The following is a 7,139-nucleotide window of genomic DNA, read 5'->3' as shown; positions in this document are numbered from 1 at the left end:
CATTCCTCAGTCCCCTCCCCTTAACCACATATGTCCTATTTTGGTTATTTTTGTTCTGGAATGCAGCACCTTGCACTTGTCTACATTTTTCTTTTCGTATTTTTGTTTTTATTTCATTTAGCAAAAAGGTTTTCACTTAATTAATAAAACGCTTGCGCAAAAGGCTTGGCCTGCGGTTGGGTGGGTGGGGGATCAATAACTTATTTGGGGGGGCATGGCCCACGCTGGTCATGAATAGATGTCTTCAGTAGTCTAGTTCCATATCCTTTGTTGCATCTATTACAGTGAGTCATTTCTCAACATCGAAAAGAATCAGATAGGCTAAAGAACAGATTCTGTCATAGAAAAAATTCTCGAAGAATCCAAAATAAATCATCCACCTGGGACCAGATATGATCATGTAATGTCCTTACCCTGACCCAGCATTTTGCATGCTTCTTTACTAACTTTATCAATTTGTCCGCCTTCCTCTGGATATTTGTTGCCAGGAATGAATGCAATTGAAAATATTGAAAAGCTTTCAAATCAATTATGTTCCAAATCTGACAGTTTGGAGCAATTTTCTTGTAATTTACTTTGTTTGTGCGGAGCCAGCTAAATGCATTCACTTTTTGGTCTCTAATGTATTGGTTAATGAAGATGTGCTTCAAGGGAAAAAAAATTGCTCTTTTACAGAAAAACAACTAAGTGCTGAAGGCTTACTGTTTACTGTTGTCAGTCTGGCTGTATGTAGCGTCTAGAGTTTGGGAGACTGCACGCGTTCGACGTCTTTCAGTGTGCGTGGGCCATGGACTGGGGGTTGGCGCATGCATGGGGTTGTCACGGTTGGGGCAGTTAGTTAGCCTGTGTTGTGTGTAAATGGGTGAATGAGGCTCTGATATTTTCTGTTGACCATTACCACAGATGCATGGACATTAGACAGTGGTCATTATTATGACCAAGGACATCACGATATTACCAGGAATGTTACACGTTTCTTTACCAAGGAGATTGGTCGTTACCGTTAGTCACATTAGTAACAATGTTATCGTTAACACAATACAATGATTGTTACCACGTTATGAGTCCTTTTGTGTTCACTAATAAACAATTTAAAATGCATCTGGACTTCAATAAGTATTTATTTGAATGCGTCACAGGAAAAATCTCACTTAACCTCCGAATTACTTTTTTTTATTAAAGTATAGTGACCACTATCCATAACGTCCATGAATCCATGTTAACGGTCAACAGAAAATATCAGAGCCTCACTCACCCACTATCTGTCCCACCATTACAGTCAACATGGTCTAACTAACTGCCCCACCCGCCTGCAACCCCTGCGTATGCGCCAACCCTCAGTCCAGACCCGGGGACACCACTGATGCTCACAGCCAAACTGACAACAGCAAACAACAAGCCTTTGGCTTTTACACTGGCTCCTAATTATTATCTCAGATAATAATTACACAATTATAAAAAACAATCAAAACAGTAAATTCCAACATTATGTTGATCTTCTTCCTGCATTCTTCATAGGCCAAAGGTTACCAGCACATTGTCTTGAAAAGAATGGTATTTACCACCACTCTGGAATAGTAAAGTTTGTAGTCTGTGTAGTGGGTAAGGGGTAAGGTCCAAAAACAACAAAATAAACTCAGCCAGTGTTTGGGTTTCTTCCATTGTCAAAGCATTATTCAAGGAAATTCGAATTCCACCAACAGACCTGTTGCCCTTTAACAATAGCATGTTATTTTTAGCAGCTTTGTTAAGAAACTCTGTTTCCAAGAATGCTGTCCCTATTTCCATTACTAATGCGTATTGGAATATTCATTGTGCTTCTACAGGTTGAGGCAGCCAGAGACACATCCATCAATTACACCATAAATCAGCTTTGATTTCACAGTTCTGTTCTGGCCCATCGCTTCAGCACTCCCAGACTTTTTGATCCATTGCAAGACCAATCCGATAATGTAAATGCTGTAGGATAGAGAACTGCAACTCCCTTGCATTTTTTAGTCAAAAATGACTGGACATTGTTTCAGTGCATATCCCAGAAGATCCTCTCTGATTATTACCACAGTCACCTTAGCACATCCAATATTTTTCTGAGCACCATCAAAACAAAATTTGTTACATCCACTGGCTTTAAAAGAAAACTTCAGGACATGTCACAGACCAGCACAGTTCCGTTGATGTCTGGGACATAGGGGAATTCCACACCATGAACAGTCTCATTGGCACAATAAGTAAACATAAGAGGCATTCAGGTTCAAATTCCTATTGGTTGGATCAGGAATAGTTCTGTAAGCATCAAGCTTGGGGAGCACAATTTTCACACCCATATTTCTCTGCTTCTTTGGCTGCATTGGCAGACCAAGCTTCAGTAACCAGACAATCTGCAATCTTCCCTTCTTTCAGTCCAATGAGATTTCAAAGGCACAGCGCAGCACTGAACTATCCAGTACCACTTCCCGAGAGAAAGATCACTTGGTAGTTTTCAGGAATTTTTAGTTGCTCTTGCCGGTCATTTTCTGCAGTGTTGAGAATTTTGATGAAGTCTGCCGATCTTTGGCTCATTTCCAGAAACCTAATTCCAAGCCCTCTGGAATCGAACAGCTCTTTCTGTCCTTCTGAATCCTGGTGTGTAAAGTATACTTAACAGTAGGGGTCTTTCTGCCTCAGATCACTCTTCCAAGTTCAATAACTGGCTGCATTTGAGCGACTGCTGCCTCAATACCATACCATATAACAATTACAGTATGGAAACAGGCCATATTGGCCCTTCTAGTCCGCACGTTCCCTGGGCTGGTCTTACTCTGCAGGCAAATGAGGACCCATAAGTCTGACCCTCCAGTTGAGAGGGTCCAGCTATTCCACACAAACTCACAGTAACGTTTATAAAGTTTCCAAAGCTGTTTCCAAATTCTCATTACCATTTTCATCCTTTAACATTCTATGATTCATTCGCACATACCCGTTCGTGAGCATGCCACAAATTTGACTAGTCTGAGCACCACAGTGTAGAGTCTGTGTCCTCCCATTTCTGCTTTGAAAAATTGAATTTGGGATTGTGTAAAGGAAAATTTCCATTTACCATTGATGTTGACACCATTCTCAAATGTACTTACATTAAAAATAAATTGAATATCATCTTTCCTCTGCCATCTCTGGATATTCTGAATAAGGAATCTATATGCATTGTACCAAGGTAGGAAGACGTCTGCTCTTACAACAGGGGAATTAATAGGACAGCCTCAATTCATCTGCACCATAGGTGCTAACAATGCAATTTAGATCTGGGTAATTCTTCTTACATTTGCTCATTTTCAGACTATGGTTATTATGGAGTAACAGGTAACCAACAGTTCCGTAACCGTCCTCACACACATCAGCAAAAGGATGCATTTGAGCAGATGTCACCATTCCAAAGTTTGTGGCTTTGAAGAATCTGTCAACCTTAAAGTCTCTCAGGTAATGAAGATCCTGAATCCAACACATCCATTCCTGTACTTTCTTTTGTTTCTCAAATTGTTTAAACAACTCAGAAAACAATGTTTCAATTGAATTCATCTCTTTAAGTGTTGCTATTTTTTGTTACTTTCTCCAGGTCTACCTTGGCCTCTTCATTCTTTTTTGTTACTTTCTGCAGGTCTTCCTTGACCTCTTCATTCTTTTTTGTTACTTTCTCCAGGTCTGCCTTGACCTCTTCATTCTTTTTTGTTACTTTCTCCAGGTCTACCTTGGCCTCTTCATTCTTTTTTGTTACTTTCTCCAGGTCTGCCTTGACCTCTTCATTCTTTTTTGTTACTTTCTCCAGGTCTGCCTTGACCTCTTCATTCTTTTTTGTTACTTTCTGCAGGTCTGCCTTGACCTCTTCATTCTTTTTTGTTACTTTCTCCAGGTCTGCCTTAACCTCTTCATACTTTTTTGTTACTTTCTCCAGGTCTGCCTTGACCTCTTCATTCTTTTTTGTTACTTTCTCCAGGTCTGCCTTGACCTCTTCATTCTTTTTTGTTACTTTCTCCAGGTCTGCCTTGACCTCTTCATTCTTTTTTGTTACTTTCTCCAGGTCTGCCTTGACCTCTTCATTCTTTTTTGTTACTTTCTCCAGGTCTGCCTTGACCTCTTCATTCTTTTTTGTTACTTTCTCCAGGTCTGCCTTGACCTCTTCATTCTTTTTTGTTACTTTCTCCAGGTCTGCCTTGGCCTCTTCATTCTTTTTTGTTACTTTCTGCAGGTCTGCCTTGACCTCTTCATTCTTTTTTGTTACTTTCTCCAGGTCTGCCTTGACCTCTTCATTCTTTTTTGTTACTTTCTCCAGGTCTGCCTTGACCTCTTCATTCTTTTTTGTTACTTTCTGCAGGTCTGCCTTGACCTCTTCATTCTTTTTTGTTACTTTCTGCAGGTCTGCCTTGACCTCTTCATTCTTTTTTGTTACTTTCTCCAGGTCTGCCTTGACCTCTTCATTCTTTTTTGTTACTTTCTCCAGGTCTACCTTGGCCTCTTCATTCTTTTTGTCATAGATCACCATCACTTGACAACCAATTTTAGCATATTCATCAACAATTTTTTCCATCTCTGCACTCTGTGCAAGGCTTTCCTCATGCTTTTGTTTCCATTCCTGGACAGCAAGCTCTTCTTCTACAGCTCGCATTGCAGCATCCATGTCTTTCTGGCTATGTGGTGCACTGAGGTAGCAGCAAGCAAGTACAAAACTCAAAAGACTGTACCACAGGCTTTATTCCAGTCAATGTCTGAACACCAGTTCAAGCCTTGGTGGTTCCCCGTGTGAGTGGCTCAGGAGGGGCCGGCTCAGGTTTATATTCAGGGTCATATCACCACAGGCTATATTTTAAAATTTCAACAATATCACCTTCAGCAGATGAAAAATGGGCTATTGGATCACTGAAAATAAATTGTGCATCAGGGATTAAGGAACCCACATCCAACATTTCATGATTAGGATGAGGAAGAACAGATCCAGCTCAAGATCCATGATGCTACGCGTTGTTGGAACTTCCAGATCAGACTTGGTGTCCAAGGGATTAACCAACAGCTTCATAGAACTTCCCCTTTAAAGACAAACCAATGCAATAATAGGCATCGACTATCTTGGCAGATTTTGAGACGAAATCCAAGAACTGGTTATCTTCTCTTGAAGGTTCTTGGTCGTGGCCGAGGCACTTAAGAAAATCAGTCCTGAATGGCTGTTCCCACGGCTCATCAAGTTTCACAACTGATATCCTGTTGACACCTGTCACTGACATCTCCTGCGCATTATCATTTTTTTCCTCTGAATGGTCCATTAATCATCCAACGAAGCATGGTTTTGACAGTGTAACGTCCATCTCCCACACTCCATAGTACATTTAGTGGTCCCAGAGCCTTTGGTACACCTGAGCCAATCAGCAACTCTATCTCAGACTCAATTTCAGAGAGATGAACATTCCTTAGATGAGACCACCAAATTGTTTTGGTGTGGGATGTTCCCTTTGTGCACAGGAGTAGTCTTCTGGGTGTATGCGCCTGGGATATCACAAAAATAGCTGCTTTAGGGCTGAAGCAATGCTAGTATCACTAACCTTCCTTCGACCCATGGTTCTCAACATAATCCTCGAACAACTTCCCTGAAGATTAGGCTTATTCATTAGTCCCACTGTACAAAATGATGTAGTTCTACCAGGGTCAAGAAATGCACAAGTATGTTTTGTACAGGCACTCTTGAGAGTTTGCAGTTCTCTTCACTGGCCCCAGTAAGACCACTTGTCAGAACAGAGGCTGTTTCCAGATGCTTATTTTCTTTCCACTTGTTCCTTTTCCATTTTCTTCTTCCTCTGGTGGATGTGCAGCAATGTTCTGGGATGCTTTAAACCACAGATGTTGTGGCGGAGTCACTTTCTGCAGCTTTTGCTGATGTGTCCTTTACACAGACAGTCAAAACATAATCCATTTTCTTTGAGGAAAGTGATTTTCTCCCTATGTGCCCTCTTTTCCAAAACAGGCCAACCTCCTCAGCACAAACAGCTCTTCATGGCAGGCAAACACTCCTTTTCCTTAGTTCCTTTATCATTTTTCTTATCTGCAACTGTGACAAAGATGCTTCCTTTTATTCTTGGACGAGGTTGTGACTTGGACCTCCCCACATCTCTGCTCACTGTTGGGGTGTCTTTAATATCTCTAATTAGTGGGTCTGTTGCAACAATGCTATTCAATATTTTCTATTGATTAAAATGTAGCGACTACTATCCATAAAAAAAAGTCACTCGGAGGCTAAGTGGGCTCTTTACTGTGATGTGCTCAAATAAACTCTTAATGTAGTCCTGATCCATTTTAAATTGTTTATTAGTGAACATAAAAGGATTCATAACATGGTAATGGTCATTGTAATGTGGTAATGACAATGTCCTTGCTAATGTGACCAACAGTAATGACTAGTCTCTTTGATAACATAAACGTGTAACTGTCCTGAGAATATTGTGACCTGCTCACTAACAATAACAGTCAATGTCTAATATCCACAAATCCATGGTAATGGTCAATAGAAATTATCGGAGCCTCACTCATTCACCATCTATCCCGCCATTACAGACAATGCAGCTAGCTAACTGCCCCAACCGTGTGCAACCTCTGTGCATGCGCCAATCCCCCAGTCCATAGCACATGTGCACAGGAAGATATCGAATGCTTCCAGAACCCGGGATGCCACCGACGCCCACATCCAAACCAACAACAGTAAACTACGAGCCTTTGGCTTTTACAATAACAAATGTGAAAAACACACATTTCCAGGTAATAATTATAATTTTATATGCAAAATTGATTACATAAATGCATTTCAAAAATCCATGGAATACTTTTTTTTTCCAATTTACATAACATATAGTTGCATTTATAAAATAAGAAATGTCAGAACAGAAAAATATAAGTATTTTTGTGAGTCACCCATTAAAATTGGATCTGCAGATGACACTAAGGTTGGGCTGTAATGGACAGCGAGGAAGACAGGAATGAAGAGAACTGTGAGGTGCCGGACATTGGGAGGAGGAAGCAGGATAGGACTTACTCAGTAGATGTTAGGGAACTGCGGAGTGTGGTTAAACAGAGGCCACGCTGTTCAATTATTTGCAGAAATTATTAGAATAATTTAAAAGAAACAG

At 40.6% G+C, this 7,139-nt stretch overlaps 1 pseudogene; it reads right to left on the bottom strand.

Moving 5' to 3' along the window:
* Window positions 1–1,512: 1,512 nt before the first annotated feature.
* On the bottom strand, window positions 1,513–3,552 carry LOC138737277 (phosphoserine aminotransferase pseudogene; annotated as a pseudogene).
* Window positions 3,553–7,139: the final 3,587 nt, after the last annotated feature.

This window comes from Narcine bancroftii, chromosome 6, assembly GCF_036971445.1.
Source record: "Narcine bancroftii isolate sNarBan1 chromosome 6, sNarBan1.hap1, whole genome shotgun sequence".
Taxonomy (NCBI): domain Eukaryota; kingdom Metazoa; phylum Chordata; class Chondrichthyes; order Torpediniformes; family Narcinidae; genus Narcine; species Narcine bancroftii.
This window is presented reverse-complemented; position numbering and strand designations above follow the sequence as displayed.